This window comes from Cervus elaphus, chromosome 22 (genome assembly GCF_910594005.1).
Source record: "Cervus elaphus chromosome 22, mCerEla1.1, whole genome shotgun sequence".
Taxonomy (NCBI): Eukaryota; Metazoa; Chordata; class Mammalia; order Artiodactyla; family Cervidae; genus Cervus; species Cervus elaphus.
Genome location: NC_057836.1, coordinates 48,370,635 through 48,387,275, shown reverse-complemented (window position 1 = coordinate 48,387,275; position 16,641 = coordinate 48,370,635).

Sequence of the window (16,641 nt, the reverse complement as noted above, 5' to 3'; positions counted from 1 at the left end):
AACTAATGTGTCAGAAGAAATCGAGCAATGAAAATACAAAATATCATAATTTATGGACTACAGCAAGAGTAACTTAAGGAAAGTTCCTAGCAATAAATGCCTACAATCAAGAAAAAAGATTTCAAACAACCTCACTTTACATCTCAAGGAACTAGGGGAAAAAAGCCCAAACTTAGGAAGGGAAAAGGTCAGCATGGGAAATGGAATAGAGACCAAAAAGACAATAAAAAAGATAAATGAAACGAAGAGCTGTTTTCTTGGAAAGGTTAAACTGACAAACCTTTACTTGACTCAGTAAGGAAAAAAGAGAAAAGGACTTAGAACTGAAAGGGAAAATGTTATATACCTTGATACCCCAGAAATACACAGGATAATAAGAGACTTCTATGAGCAACTGTATACCAACAAATACCAAGACTGAATGATGAAATAGAACATCTGAACATACCAATTACTAGCAAGAATGTTGAATCACAAAAAAAACCTCCCACTGAAGTCCTGGACCAGATGGCTTCACTGGTAAATTATATATATTAAACAAGCTAACTTTTAAACCAGTCCTCAAACTTCCATAAAATAGAAGGGAATACTTCCAAACTCATTTTAGAAGGCCAGCATTACCTTGATACCAAAACCAGGTAAGGATGCCACAAGAAAAGAAAATTAAAGGCTAATATTAATATCCCTTATGAATATAGACATGAAAAATCTACAAAGTATTAGCAAACTGAATTCAGCAACACATTAAAACGATCATACTCCATGGTTAAGATTTACCTCAGGGATGCAAGAGTGGTTCAACATCCGCAAATCAATCAATGATACCACATCAGTTAATATGAGACCACATTAACAAAAAAGTCATACCTGACAATTCAACATCCACTTATGATAAAGTGGGTACAAAGGGAATGTACCTCAACATAAAGGCCGTATGTGACAAGCCCATAGCTAACATTCAATGGTGAAAAGTTGAAAGCTTTTCCTTGAAGATTAGGAAGAAGATAAGGATGCCCTCAACTTAAATTTGTATTCAGTGTAGTATTAGAACCCTTAGCCACAGCAGGAAAAATAAAAAGCATCCAAATCAGAAAGTAGTAAAATCATCACTGTTTATAGATGACAAGTATAGAAAACCCTAAAAATGCTACAAGAAAAACTTAGAACTAATAAATTCAGTAAAGTTGCAGGATCCAAAATCAATACACAGAAATCTGTTGCAGTTCTATACACCAATAACAAACTATCAGAAAAAGAAATTAAGGCAATCCCATTCACAATTGCATTAAAAAGAATAAACTACCTAAGAATAAATTCAACCAAGGAGGTAAAAAAGTCATACATTTAAAACTAAGACACTGAGGAAAGAAACCAAAGACACAAGTAAGTGGAAAGATATTCAGTGCTCATGGATTAGGTGAATACTATTGAAATGCATAAACTAACCAGAGCAGTCCACATCTTCAGTACATCCCATTTTAAAATTCAAATGGCATTTTTCATGAAAATTGAATAAATAATCCTAAAATTTGTGGGGAACCAGAAAAGATCCTAAATAGTCAAATCTTGAGAAAGAAAAAAGCTAAAGGCACATGCTTCTTTAGTTCAAACTATGTCACAAAGCTATAGTAATCAAAACACTGGCATAAAAACACACATAGCCCAATGGAAGAGAATAGACAGCCCAGAAATAAACCCACATGTGGTTAATTTACAAAAAGCAAGGACATACAGTGGGAAAGGGCAATCTCTTCAATAAAAGTTGTTGGGAAACTGGACCACACACAAAAAATTTACTCAAAGTAAAGACCTGACTAGTAGACCTGAGACCATAACACTCTCAGTTCAGTCACTCAGTCCTGTCTGACTCTTTGCAACCCCATGGACTGCAGCACACCAGGCCTCCCTGTCCATCACCAACTCCTGGAGCTTACTCAAACTCATGTCCATTGAGTTGGTGATGCCATCCAACCATCTCATCCTCTGTCATCCCCTTCTCCCACCTTCAATCTTTCCCAGCATCAGGGTCTTTTCAAATGAGTCAGTTCTTCGTATCAGATGGCCAAAGTATTGGAGCTTAAGCCTCAGCATCAGTCCTTCCAATGAATATTCAGGACTGATTTCCTTTAGGATGGACTGGTTGGATCTCCTTGCAGTCCAAGGGACTCTCAAGAGTTCTCCAACACCACAGTTCAAAAGCATCAATTCTTTGGCACTCAGCTTTCTTTATAGTCCAACTCTCATATCCATACATGACTACTGGAAACACACACTAATTTCCTTGACATTGGTTAGAAAAAGCAAAAGGAAAAAAAATAAATACGTTGAACTACATCAAACTAAAAAGCATCTATGCAACAAATGAAACCAAAAAATGAAAAGGCAATCTACAGGATGGGAGAAATTATTTGCAATTATATACCTGATAAGGAGTTGAGATCCAAAGTATATCAAAAACTCATACAACTCAAGAGCAAAAACAATCCAGTTTGAAAATGGACAGAGGATCTGAATAGACAGTTTTCCAAAGACATACAGAAGCCATAGGTACATGAAACGGAACTCAACATTACTAATCATCCAGTAAGTGCAAATCAAAACTACAATCAGATACCACCTCATACCTGCTGGAATGACTATTAATCAAAACAGAAATAATATGTTTCAGCAAAGATCTGGCAAAAAGGGAGTGTAAACTGGCACAAATACTACAGAAAATGGATGGAGGTGCAGCTACTCAGAAAATTAAAGACCATGCTAATGTATGTATGTTCCAGGAATTCTACATCTATGTATTCAATTGAAGAAAATGAAAACACTTAACTCGAACAGATACATGTAACACCAGTGTTCACTGCAGTGTTACTTACAATAGCCAAGACACAGAAACAAGCTCTGGATGGATGAATAAAGAAAATGCATACACACAAACACACACACAAAAACTAGTCATAAAAAGAAGGAAATCCTGCTGTTCGTGACATGGATGTACCTTGAGGGCATTATGTTAAGTGAAGTAAATCAGAGAAAGACAAATATTGAACTGTATGATTTCACTTCTATGTGGAATCTAAAAAAAAAAAAACACTACCACTCAAGATGATAGCTACAGAGAAGAAACTGGTCATTGCCAGAGATGGGCGGAGTGGGTGAAATGGGTAAAGTGGATCAAAAGGTATAAATTTCCAGTTACAAAATTAAGTTCTGGGGATGTAATATACAGCTTGGTGACAATAGTTACTAACACTGTGCTACATATTTGAAAGTTGCAAGGGTAAATTTTTAAAGTTCTCATAAAAATTGTGTTGAATGATGTTAACTAGGACTTACTGTGGTAATTCACAATATAGGCAAAATTAATCATTGTTATACATCTGAAACTAATGTTATATATTAACAAAAAAGGGAAAGAATGTAAACCAGTAAGGGTATGCACCTTTAAGCAAAAGACAAAATATATCTTAACTGCCTCTGTCAGTAGACAAAGTGTATTACTTCGCCCAAATTTTATTTCTCCTAAAAGAACTTCCTCTCCTCCAGTATGAGTTAAATACAACAAAAAAGCAATGATACAACTATATTAAAAGTGAAGACTCAGAGTGCCCTAGAACTCTGTGGCAGGTTAACTGGGAGTACTCTCTGAAACAAAATCTGTAATAAATAGGGAACAGAATTATGTGGTGGTAAGTCAGACTTTATTTTTTTGGGCTCCAAAATAACTGCAGATGGTGACTGCAGCCATGAAATTAAAAGACGCTTACTCCTTGGAAGGAAAGTTATGACCAACCTAGATAGCATATTAAAAAGCAGAGACATTACTTTGCCAACAAAGGTCCGTCTGGTCAAGGCTATGGTTTTTCCAGTGGTCATGTATGGATGTGAGAGTTGGACTGTGAAGAAAGCTGAGCACTGAAAAAATGATGCTTTTGATCTGTGGTGTTGGAGATTCTTGAGAGTCTCTTGGACTGCAAGGAGATCCAACCAGTCCATCCTGAAGGAGATAAGTCCTGGGTGTTCATTGGAAGGACTGATGCTGAAGCTGAAACTCCAGTATTTTGGCCACCTCATGTGAAGAGTTGACTCATTGGAAAAGACCCTGATGCTGGGAGGGATTGGGGGCGGGAGGAGGAGGGGACGACAGAGGATGAGATGGCTGGATGGCATCACTGACTCGATGGGCATGAGTTTGAGTCAACTCTGGGAGTTGGTGATGGACAGGGAGGCCTGACGTGCTGCAGTTCATGGGGTCGCAAAGAGTCGGACATGACTGAGCGACTAAACTGAACTGAAGGTGAACCTGATAGGAACTTTCCACAGATGTCCCATTCAAATCTCTAGCCCTAATGCTGAAATGACCTTCCACGGAAGTCCTAAACTGTCACTGAGCCCCTACCAGCCAGCCATTTGGTTTAGGTGCCCACAGGAATGAGCGGTCTCCCTGAGCAAGGCGACTGCCATAGGCTGACAGCCATCTCCAGAGAAAAATTCAGTTGGGAGCAGTCATAGGCCAGCATCTCTGGAAAGAGGTTCATGAAAAGGATTCTAGGCGGTCCAGGCCAACATCCACTACACAGTCCAACATCTAGTTGCACAAATGCTGGACTAAGAAATACAGATCATAGGAAATCCCAAGGAACTAAGTCACTGAGGAACTATAGCACCAACAGCCAGGAGAAAAGAAACTGAGAAAACTGTACCAGAATTTTGGGACTATTTTTTGCTCCTTAGGAACAGGTGGACTATAGAAACGTAGCAAAGGGCCTGAGAAGCTGACCTTTTTTTTTCACTGAAGTGCTAGTAGGAACCAATTGGTATTGAGAAGCATCAAGTAGGTGCTACTTGAATAACCTCCCAAGGCTTTGGGTTGGCCTAGAAGTAATGACTAACCAGAAACTGTACCTCCCACAAACAGACTGAAGGCAAGTTTTGAACCATCTGAGTTGTAATTCATGAATGTAATCCAGGATTGTTAGTACCCTTACCTGCCTACCAAAACCACAAGTTCTCTCTAGGGGAAGATAGCATCATATTGGGCCATACATTTTTATTATTTGATATGTGATGAAATCAGGGCATAAAAATAACCAGGTATAGAAGGAAACAAAACATAATTGAAAATAGAAAACAAAACAAAAAACAGATAATAGAAACACACAAGAGATCCAAACAAAGGGGTTATCAGAAACAGATCTTGGGGCATCCCTGGTAAAGAATCTGCCTGCTGATGCAGGAGACAGGGGTTCAATCCCTGGTCCAGGAAGATCCCACATGCCACAGAGCAGTTAGGCCTGGGCACCCAGGAACCACAACTGTTGAGCCCACGTGCCACAACTACTGAAGCGCCGTCCCCTAGAGCCCCTGCTCCTCAACAAGAGAGGCCACCACAAGGAGAAGCCCACACACTGAAATGAAGAGTAGCCCAAGGCTCTCTGCAACCAGAGATAAGCCCAGCACTGCCAAAAATAAATAAATAAAAGTACCTATCTAAAAAAAAAAGGAAACAGATTTTGCAATAACTATCTTTAACATGGTGAAAAAACTTAAAATGGACAATTTTGGCCAAGAACTAGTAATTCTATTTAAGATGTAAAGTTTATATAGACATGACAAAGTCCATAAATGGCCCTAACAACAGATTAGATATAACTGAAAAGAGGTTCTCTAGAAGAGAAAGAGTGAATAGGACAGAAGCAATACATGCAAAATTACTGGCTCGTAGGTTTCCATGACTACTTAGTCATCAAATTACTGACTAAACAAATGGCAGATTTGAAGGTACCAGCAGCCCCACTACAGAATATACCAAAGAAAACCCTATTTAAGCACATGATGGTAAACTGCTGAAAACTGTAGCAAAGGCTAAGACACAACCACAGTGAGGCAGAAAAGAGAATTTATCTTTTTTTTTTTTTTTTTTGAGGAGAATTTAAAGGAGCAACAATTCAACATACAGTGAATTCTTAACAAAAATAACGGAAGCTGGAAGATCACAGAAGTATATATTTAAGGTACTGAAGAAAAACAGCAGCCAAATTTGAGTTCTCTATCAAGCAAAACGATTCTTCAAGAACAAAAGTGAACGTTACACTCAAATGAAAAACAGAACTTCCTGTCAGGAGACCTACACTAGAATAAATGGAAGAGGCAAATATTAAAATGCACAAAAGGTAATTCTGTGACAAACAGAAATCTAAAGAATCAAAGTGCCAAGAAAGTACTGGTCAACAGTTTTATTAAAATTTTTGATATGCAATAATCAGGGCATAAAAATAATCAGGTAAAGAAAGAAACAATAAAACATAATTGAAAACTGAAAAAAACAGACACTAGAAAGTGCTGAAAGAAGTCAGTAGCCAAGCTTGAATTTTATTCTATTTCTTGAGGCACAAAATATCCTTCAAGAACCATAAAGAGTTTTCTGATCACTATAACCTAAAATGGGGGTTGGCAAATTTTCAAAAAGTGGCCAGATAGTAAACATTCTAGCTAGCTGCATCTGTCACAACACACTTAACTCAGTTGTAGCACAAAAGTAGCCACAGACAACACATAAATGGACATTAAAAAGTAAGAGAGAAAAGGCAGACTGTTCATTCATTTTCAAATACCAAATGCCTATTCTGTAGCTAGTGCCATACAGACGTGGAAATTCAATGTGAATAAGAAAACAAAACTGTCCTAATGGGACAATTCTATTTACTGATTAAGTCCTCCTATTAAAAGTGAATTTCAGCAAGCAGTAAAAATTAGCTTATGAGACCCAAACCTAACTTGATAAAAACTATCAGTTCATGAACCATTAATATTTCCTGTGTAATTCATGAACATGACCTCAGTCATTTTAGTGTGAATCCTGCTAAAAGACACTTGCTCCTTGGAAGGAAAACTATGACAAACCTAGACAGCATATTAAAAAGCAGAGACATCACTTTACTGACAAAGGTCCGTATAGTCAAAGCTATGGTCTTCCCAGTAGTCATGTGAGAGTTGGATCATAAAGAAGGTTGAGCACTGAAGAATTGATGCTTTCGAATTGTGCTGGAGAAGACTCTTGAGAGTCCCTTGGACAACAAAGAGATCAAACCAGTCAATCCCAAAGGAAATCAACCCTCAATCTTCATTAGAAGGACTTATGCTGAAGCTTCAATACTTTGGCCACCTGTTACGCAGAGCCGACTCATTGGAAAAGACCCTGATGATGGGAAAGATTGAGGGCAGGAGGAGAAGGGGCACCAGAGAATGAGATGGCTGGATGGCATCACCGACGCAATGGACATGAGTTTGAGCAAGCCCCAGGAGATGATGAAGGACAGAGGAGCCAATCGTGTTGCAGTCCATGGGGTTACAAAGAGTCGGACACGACTGAGCAACTGAACACCTGCAGAACGTCATTCCAAATTAGATGCTGGTATAACAGTACAGCAACTTGGGTTCACCAAAATCTCTCTAGAAAGGACTGCAGACTGAAGGATGGAGTAACTATTTTAGTTTTGTTTTGATTTGGCTTTATGACCATCCCCAGACTAGGGACAGCTAGAGGCCGACTTGGCATTTAGCCTCAATAGGTAATTCTCTCTCAAATTTTGTATTCTCCTATAAAGAATAGCTACCCAAAAAATGCATCTTTCCTGGATATCTCAGGAAAGTTCAGTTCAGTCGCCCAGTCATGTCCAACTCTTTGCGACCCCATGAATCGCAGCATGCCAGGCCTCGCTGTCCATCACCAACTCCCGGAGTTGACTCAAACTCATGCCCATCAAGTCGGTGATGCCATCCAGCCATCTCATCCTCTGTCGTCCCCTTCTCCTCCTGCCCCCAATCCCTCCCAGCATCAGGGTCTTTTCAAATGAGTCAACTCTTCACATGAGGTGGCCAAAGTACTAGAGTTTCAGCTCCAGCATCAGTCCTTCCAATGAACACCCAGGACTGATCTCCTTTAGGATGGACTGGTTGGATCTCCTTGCAGTCCAAGGGACTCTCAAGTCAAACTACCACACAGTTGCACCCATCTCACACGCTAGTAAAGTAATGCTCAAAATTCTCCAAGCCAGGCTTCAGCAATATGTGAACCAAGAACTTCCAGATGTTCAAGCTGGTTTTAGAAAAGGCAGAGGAACCAGAGATCAAATTGCTAATATCTGCTGGATCATCAAAAAAGCAAGAGAGTTCCAGAAAAACATCTATTTCTGCTTTATTGACTACGTCAAAGCCTTCAACTGTGTGGATCACAATAAACTGGAAAATCTCAGGAAAAGTTACGTATAAAAAGTAAAGACATTTCACTATTTTATATAAACATATGGCTCTGCCTAAACATATGTATAATAATATGCATAAGGATTCTTGTTTAACACATATAATAAACATTTTAAATGGTAAAACAGGACTGACATTCCTATTTCCAGCTTGAAAGTACTAGGCGTGATGAATGCTAAGCAGGGAAGTACATTCAGAGTCAAGATAATGGGCCTCTGAAGCTATTCCTTAGAGTAGATCTGGACAGCTGGGATCAAAGAATGGGTCTAGGGGACATGGGTGTACCTATGGTTGATTCTTATTTATGTATGACAGAAAACCACAAAATTCTGTAAAGCAATTATCCTTCAATTAAAAAAATAAATAAAAGTGGCAAAAAAAAAAGAACAGGTCTAGGCTTGCAGCTGCTGCCAAAAGCCAGCACAGGCTGTGGTGACTGAGCAGACAGGCGGCAACAGTTCAGTTCCATCGCTCAGTCGTGTCTGACCTTTGCAACCCCATGAAGCGCAGCACGCCAGGCCTCCCTGTCCATCACCAACTCCCGGAGTTTACTCAAACTCATGTCCATTGAGTCGGTGATGCCATCCAGCCATCTCATCCTCTGTTGTCCCCTTCTCCTCCTGCCCCCAATCCCTCCCAGCATCAGGGTCTTTTCAAATGAGTCAGCTCTTCGCATCAGGTGGCCAAAGTATTGGAGTTTCGGCTTCAGCCATCAGTCCTTCCAATGAATATTCAGGACTGATTTCATTTAGGACGGACTGGTTGGATCTCCTTGCAGTCCAAGGGACTCCTGAGACTGGTGATGGAAGTAAAGTCTGATGCTATAAAGAGCAATATTGCATAGAAACCTGGAATTTTAGGTCCATGAATCAAGGCAAATTGGAAGTGGTCAAATAGGAGATGACAAGAGTGAATGTCGACATTCTAGGAATCAATGAACTAAAATGGACTGGAATGGGTGAATTTAACTCAGATGACCATTATATCTACTACTGTGGGCAAGAATTCCTTAGAAGAAATGGAGTAGCCATCGTAGTCAATAAGAGTCCAAAATGCAGTACTTGGATGCAATCTCAAAAACGACAGAATGATCTCTGTTCATTTCCAAGGCAAACCATTCAATATCACAGTAATCCAAGTCTATGCCCCAACCAATAATGCTGAAGAAGCTGAAGTTGAACGGTTCTATGAAGACCTACAAGACCTTCTAGAACTAACACCCCAAAAAGATGTCCTTTTCATTACAGGGGACTGGAATGCAAACATAGGAAGTCAAGAAATACCTGGAGTAACAGGCAAATTTGGTCTTAGAGTACAGAATGAAGCAGGGCAAAGGCTAATAGAGTTTTGCCAAGAGAACGCACTGGTCATAGCAAACACCCTCTCTTCCAACAACACAAGAGAAGACTCTTTACACATGGACATCAACAGATGGTCAATACCAAAATCAGATTGATTATATTCTTTGCAGCCAAAGATGGAGAAACTGTATACAGTCAGCAAAAACAAGACGAGGAGCTGATTGTGACTCAGATCATGAACTCCTTATTGCCAAATTCAGACTTACATTGAAGAAGGTAGGGAAAACCATTAGGCCATTCAGGTATGTCCTAAATCAAATCCCTTATGATTTTACAGTAGAAGTGAAAATACATTCAAGGGATTAGACAGGCAACAGAGGTGGTCAAACCCAAGGGATTGTGGAACATAGAGATTCAGATACAAGTCAGGAATGTAAAGAGATGCAGCCACTTTGGAAAACAGTAAAACATACATCTACCATGCAACAATGTAAATCCACTCTACATACACAAGAGAAATGTAAACATGTCCACACAAAGACTTGTATACAAATGTTCAGCATTATGCATAACAGCCATAAAGTGGAAATAATCCAAATGTCTATCAACTGGTGAATGAACAGACAAGATACGCTATATCCATACAATGGAATTCTATTCTGTGATAAGCAAGAATGAACTCCTGACACATACTGCAACATACATGGGCCCTTAAAACACACTAAATGAAATAAGACAGACACAAGAGATCACAGACTGTATGATTCCATTTATATTATTTATCAGAAAAAGCAAACTTGTATAGACAGTAGATTAATGATTTCCTGGGATGAGGGGTGAGAATGGGAGTGACTGCAGTGGGTATAATGGCTTTTTTTGGGGTGATGAATACATTTTAAAATAAGATGGTGACAATAGTTGCACATCTCTGAATAGACTGTGCTGTGCCTGTGTGTGAAGTCACGTCCAACTCTTTGCAACTCTTTGGACTGTAATCTGCCAGGCTCCTCTGTCCCTGAGCATTCTCCAGGCAAGAATACTGGAGTGGATTGCCATTTCCTCCTCCAGGGGATCTTCCCAACCCAGGGGATTGAACCCATATCTCCTGCAGGTGGATTCTTTACCTATTGAGCCATTTTAAATTGATGAAGTTTATGGTAAGTAAATTACCCTAAGCAAAAGTTTGTTTGTTTTTGCTGCACCATGCACCTTGCAAGATCTTAGTTCCCCAACCAGGAACTGAAGTCAGGCCTAGGCAGTGAAAGCACCAAATCCTAACCTCGGAACCACCAGAGAATCCCTAAAGCTATTTTTTTAAAAGATGAAATAAAGACATTTTAAGACAAAATATCTTGAAACTGAGAAAATACATTATCTTTAAACCTACATTAAACTTAAGAGTGAAAAATAATCTCAGATGGGAACATGGAAATGCAAGAAAGAATAATGATCAATACAGATAAATTTCAGTACGTATTACTTTATAAAACAACAACAAAAAATCTGTATAGGACTTAAGATGTCTGTAAAATTAAAATGCCTGACAATAACATAAAAGGCTGGAAGTTGATAAAGCCATGAGTAATACTGATCATAAAACACACACACACAAGTTATCAACACCAGGAACAAAAAAGGGGAGGTTGTTACAGATCCTAGAGACATTAATAATATGGGAACTTTATATTATGAAATTTGAACATGTATAATAAGATGTAAAAGTTCCTAGAAATATATAACTTATCAGAAGTGATAAAAATAAAAAAATCAGAATACTGAAGCACACTTAACATTCATATCTAACTGCCTCATAGATACATAAGCTAAGTGAGGGACCCGTGGAGTTGTCCATGACTGCCCTGAAAGAATTTCTTCCTTCTTTAGCTGTAAGGCTGACACAATGACAAACCTGAAGCAGAGTTATCCTGTAGATTATTGTCTACAACACAGGTTGAATTCAGAGCTTCAGCAGATTTCTTGAGTGAAAATTATAACTGGTGGGGAGGGAGTACATCCTAAAAAACGGAACAATGAGATTTAAGAGTTAATAACTCCAGTCACTCCTAAATGCCCAAAGATTTCCGCTTGTCAACAGAAGCAGCTTCTCCCCTGAGAACAGTTTTGACTTTCTTGAATACCCTGTAATGACCACGCCAAAATAAAATTCCAATTCCTTTCATTTACCACTCCTACAGCCTCCTACTGCCTCAAACCTATGACTAAACCAAACCCTCAAATTCTCTGTAATTCCAAAATTTGGAGAAGAAAGCTTATGTAGTAACAGGAGCTTGAGGAATGTGTCCAAAGGATGCTAGACTGGGAAGGAGAAACAGTTTCAGTGAAGCTGAATGTGTTGTTTTGGGCACATTTCAATGTAAGTGGTCACTGGTGATGACCTAAGTCATGTTTCAGCCAGGGGACGAGGTACAGTTTTGTACCCCATACTCTAATAGTAGCTGGATCCTCTAATAGTAGCTGGCTGAAACCCAGCCAGGTCAGACAACTAATGCAAGATCTTATTTCCTTGAGGATCTACTTCCTGTACTATTTCTGAATACCAATTATGTGATCAGCTTTCTTATTTTCAGAAAATAGAATCCTCTCAAGCTAACCAAAAGGAATTTACTAAGCAGTATGTGCTGTGCTTAGTCACTCAGTCATGTCCGACTCTTTGTGACCCCATGGGCTGCAGCCCGCCAGGCTCCTCTGTCCATGGGGACTCTCCAGGCAAGAATACCAGAGTGGGTTGCCATGCCCTCCTCCAGGGGATCTTTCCAACCCAGGGATTGAACCCAGGTCTCCCGCATTGCAGGTGGATTCTTTACCATCTGAGCCACCAGGGAAGCAGTATAGATAGCTCTTAGAATCACTGCCAAGGTTTGAAATGGAGTATAAGCTGAATTCTAGGAATGACTCCTAATCCCTTACCGCAGAAGTGAGTTTGCAAGGTATGGTGCTGCTTCTACAATCAAGAAGCTACCTGTCACACCAGAAAGCCTCCATCCACAGAGCCACCAGCGCCAAAACCAGGTCACCCTTGTTAAGATCCAAGCCTACATAATAAATAGATGCCTCAGGCCCTCCCTGTTTCTGCTCCCCCATAACTCAGTTCTGAAACAAAAGTCTCACACAAGTGCATTTGTTCAGAGGAACTTTGGTTTTGTTCACAATCCTAGCTCTAATGGAGTCTGGGAAGCAGTCATCCTTTTTCACAGCAGCACTGTATTGCTCAGTATAAAAGCACCATCAATTAAACATCCCCTTTCTGGAGGACACTTAGGTTTTTTGTCTTTGCTGTTAAAAACACTGATGTATCCCTTCATCCTAACCACACCTGTAAGAAAGGACTAGGATCCTGAATATATTTTTTTTTTCACATGTGTGTACAAAAAACTGGAGACTGATTTCCTGGTCACGAGCCATTGTTTTTATCTCCCTCCCCTACCCCGTTAAAGTCGAAAATGTTCCTTTTGCAAAGAAAAAATATATATAGTGAATGAATGGATCATCCTCTTATTCTTTTGCCTCAAAATATTATTTGCATTTGTGAATTTCAGATGCAAAATAGCCTTATTGGCTTTTTTTGCTACAGCCTATCTAGGTCAGGCATCTTGAAAAAGTCCCTGACAGAATATTATGTTATCGCGCATGCTCTGGACTAATTCACTTTTCATAGAGTGCCAAATGTCTCTAACCAATTAAATGCAGTGGTCCATAATGGTGTCCTCTGCTTATAAAAGTGCATTTCACAACCCCAGCACAAATACACAACTAGTACAGGTAGCAGTGTGGTGCGCCCTGAAATGAGCTGTCAGAATGGCGACATGCAGACTCACGTGGAAGAGATCCCTGGAGGAGAGATACATACATTTTAAAATGTGCTTTTTAAAAAGTGCTCCCAGGAAGCAAAGCAATGAATATGAATGTGGAAAATCTTAATTTTCTCTGAACTTCATTTTCAATAACCATAAAATAAGGGTAAAATCTACTTTTATAATATGGGGTTGCAAAGAGTCAGACAGCAACTGAACTGAACTGATGAGGACTAAACAAATGCGAAACTAAAATATACTTCTGCTGTTACAGAGGATATCCACAAATAAATGTGTCACCAATGTCCTGTAACGTGTCAACCAAGAAGGGCTAGAAGTTGTTTACTGACCAGTGATAGCTCAGTCAAAAAGCACTTTCCCAAAGTTAATACTTCTCTCCCATAGAGATTTTCTCTCCTCATTCTGGCCATCAACAGATCTTGACGTTTGTCCCACCCTAAAGCCCAACTCCAGTCTATGCCTCAGGACAAAAGGTGGGGGGGGGGCGGAAAGTTGGGGGGTGCTACAGCAGAGAACACAAAGACCAAAGCATGCTTTCCACAAGCTCCCTAATTGATGTATATAAATATGCTCTGTCTAAAAGGCAATGGCAACCCACTCCAGTACTCTTGCCTGGAAAATCCCATGGATGGAGCAGCCTAGTAGGCTGCAGTCCATGGGGTCGCTAAGAGTTGGACACGACTGAGCAACTTCACCTTCCCTTTTCACTTTACTGCATTGGAGAAGGAAATGACAACCCACTCCAGTGTTCTTGCCTGGAGAATCTCCGGGATGGGGGAGCCTGGTGGGCTGCCGTCTATAGGGTTGCAGAGAGTCGGACACGACTGAAGCGACTTAGCAGCAGCAGCCTGCATGTAGGTCGTGGTGAGATCCCAATTTTAGGCAGGTCACTACTTAAGAATCAATAAAGGTCGGTGGGCTACGCACAGACCCCACTTACCAGCCATGTAACTGGCTGCTCTTTGGCTTGTGGGATCTTAGTTCCTTCACAGGGGATTGAACTGGGCTACGGCAGTGAAAGCCACAAGTGCTAGCTAACCTCTGGACCACCAGGGTTATGCCACCCCACCTATGCCTTCTTTTATAGGGATCATCACAAGCCTACTGTGCCGATTAAATGTGTTATTTAAGAACACATTTAGAACAATGTGAACTGCCACAAGTGAACACTATCATCGTAATTAAAAACAGTAAAAACAACAACAAAAAAAACAGCTACTGATCTGGTAAACTACTCATTCTAAAATGTTTGGCCTTGTATCTCAAATGTATAGTTTCAGCCTTATTTTTACTACACCACAGATCCAGGCTTGTCTCACCCACTTTTCCTTACTGTTCTTTTCTTAATCTGACACTTTTCACTCCTGCCCCTAGATCTTATGATCTCTTGTACCTGGAATACTTGCCACGTCTGGCTCACCTTAGGTGTAGGTGTCTGCACCCATCTCTTGCATGGTCTCCAACAGAAGACTCCCTCAGAGCACTTCAGGATCACCTGCTGAGTCCAGGAGGCTCATTAGTAGCCTGGAGCTACCCTTGACACCTGACTTTTCTCATTTCCTCAGGTGATCTAGCGAAGCATCCAGATCTCTGCAAATCTTTGAGTTTCCGGACAAGGGCGTAAGTTCTGGTCATTTTCCTGTTCTCCTCCAATGCCTTTAATCTGGGCCAGAACTTAATAAATGAATATTTTGGTTTGGTTTTGTTTGCCAATAGATGGTTTTGAAAAGAAAGTTGTCCTTGTCGGAGGACTACACAGGCCTGAGGGCTGCAAGATTGTCAAGTGTGTATATGCAAGAGAAACAAGGAATAACTGAGGAACAATTCTATCGCTTCAGCAACACACCACTGCAGATTGTCTGCCACGATGCAGCTGATGCCTTGTCAAACTGTGGTGAAACTGCAATCACTCCCCAGGCAGCTGCTCCTCCATAAGCCATCTTCCTAATAATGATGTGTTCGGTTGGATAGTATTTCCTTTGCCAGGGCTGCCACAACAAAGTATTACAGACTGGGGGGGCCCAAATGAGCAAAATTCTTTTCACAGATGTGGAGACCAGAAGTCAGAGGTCCAGATGTCAGCAGAGCTATTTCTTCCGAGACCTTTCTCCTCGGCTTGCAGACACCGATCTTCTCCCTGAGTCTTCCCTCCACGCTTGTCTGTTCAAATTTCCTCTTCTATAAGGAAACCAAGTCACACTGGATAAAGATGTGCCCTGAGGACCTCATTTTAATTTAATCACTCTTTTGAAGACCTCATCTCCAAATACACTCACATTCTGAGGTACTGGGGTTAGAACTTCAAAACACAAACTTTGAAGGAACACAATTCTGCCCATAACAGATATCATTTATGTTCCTGAAGACATGTTTTTGAGTCTTTGACTCTAACATGCAGCTTGGTGATCTTACTTGATAAGAAGCTGACAGCTCTAGCAATGTCTCTGTTCCTCAAGGAACAGTTAAAAGGGTGCTTACTGGGAAGTGTGTATATAGGTTAGTAATTTCTAGACTTTGGTCTTGAAAACTCAATTCATGCCAGTTTTACTTGTCTTACTAAAATCCAGCACTTCTTGGGTCATAAACAGCCATATTTTAAGCATAGAAACCTATGCTGGTAAATTTAAGGGATACCAGCCAGTGTTTACTTTATGGTAAACACTGTGCCAGCCCTTTGCATGAATTAACATCAAATGATAATATGAAATGCACACTATTGAGTAGTCTCCGCTTACAGTTAAGTAAACGGGAGGCATAGGAAGGTCACGTAACTTGACTATGCTTCCAGACCATCATGCAGCAAAGCGCAGATGAGAGAACACTCAGCCAGGCTCTGAAGCCCACCCTTATAACACCCTGCCTCTGCATGAGACCATTCACCCAACAGCAGCGGGATCCCAACAGCAGCGGGATCCCAACAGCAGCAACAGATGAGGCCACATGTGACGGGCAGAAAAGGCTCAGAGTAAAATCTTGTCAAAGGGGCAGCTCCTTATTTTCTCATCCTGTGAGAAAGACTTAGAATGTGCCATTTAAGTATGAGGTAAAAAAAAGAAATGGAAGACAGTCATTAGCAAGAAAAAACAGCTTCATTCTCACTTAAACTGTTTTTCAGAAATCCTCTCCTGTTTTTGTTTGCTTTGACATAATAACTATCTTGGGCTTCCCTGGTGGCTCAGACAGTAAAGAATCCACCTACAATTGAGACCCAGGATCGATTCCTGGCTCCAGAAAATCCCCTGGAGAAGCGA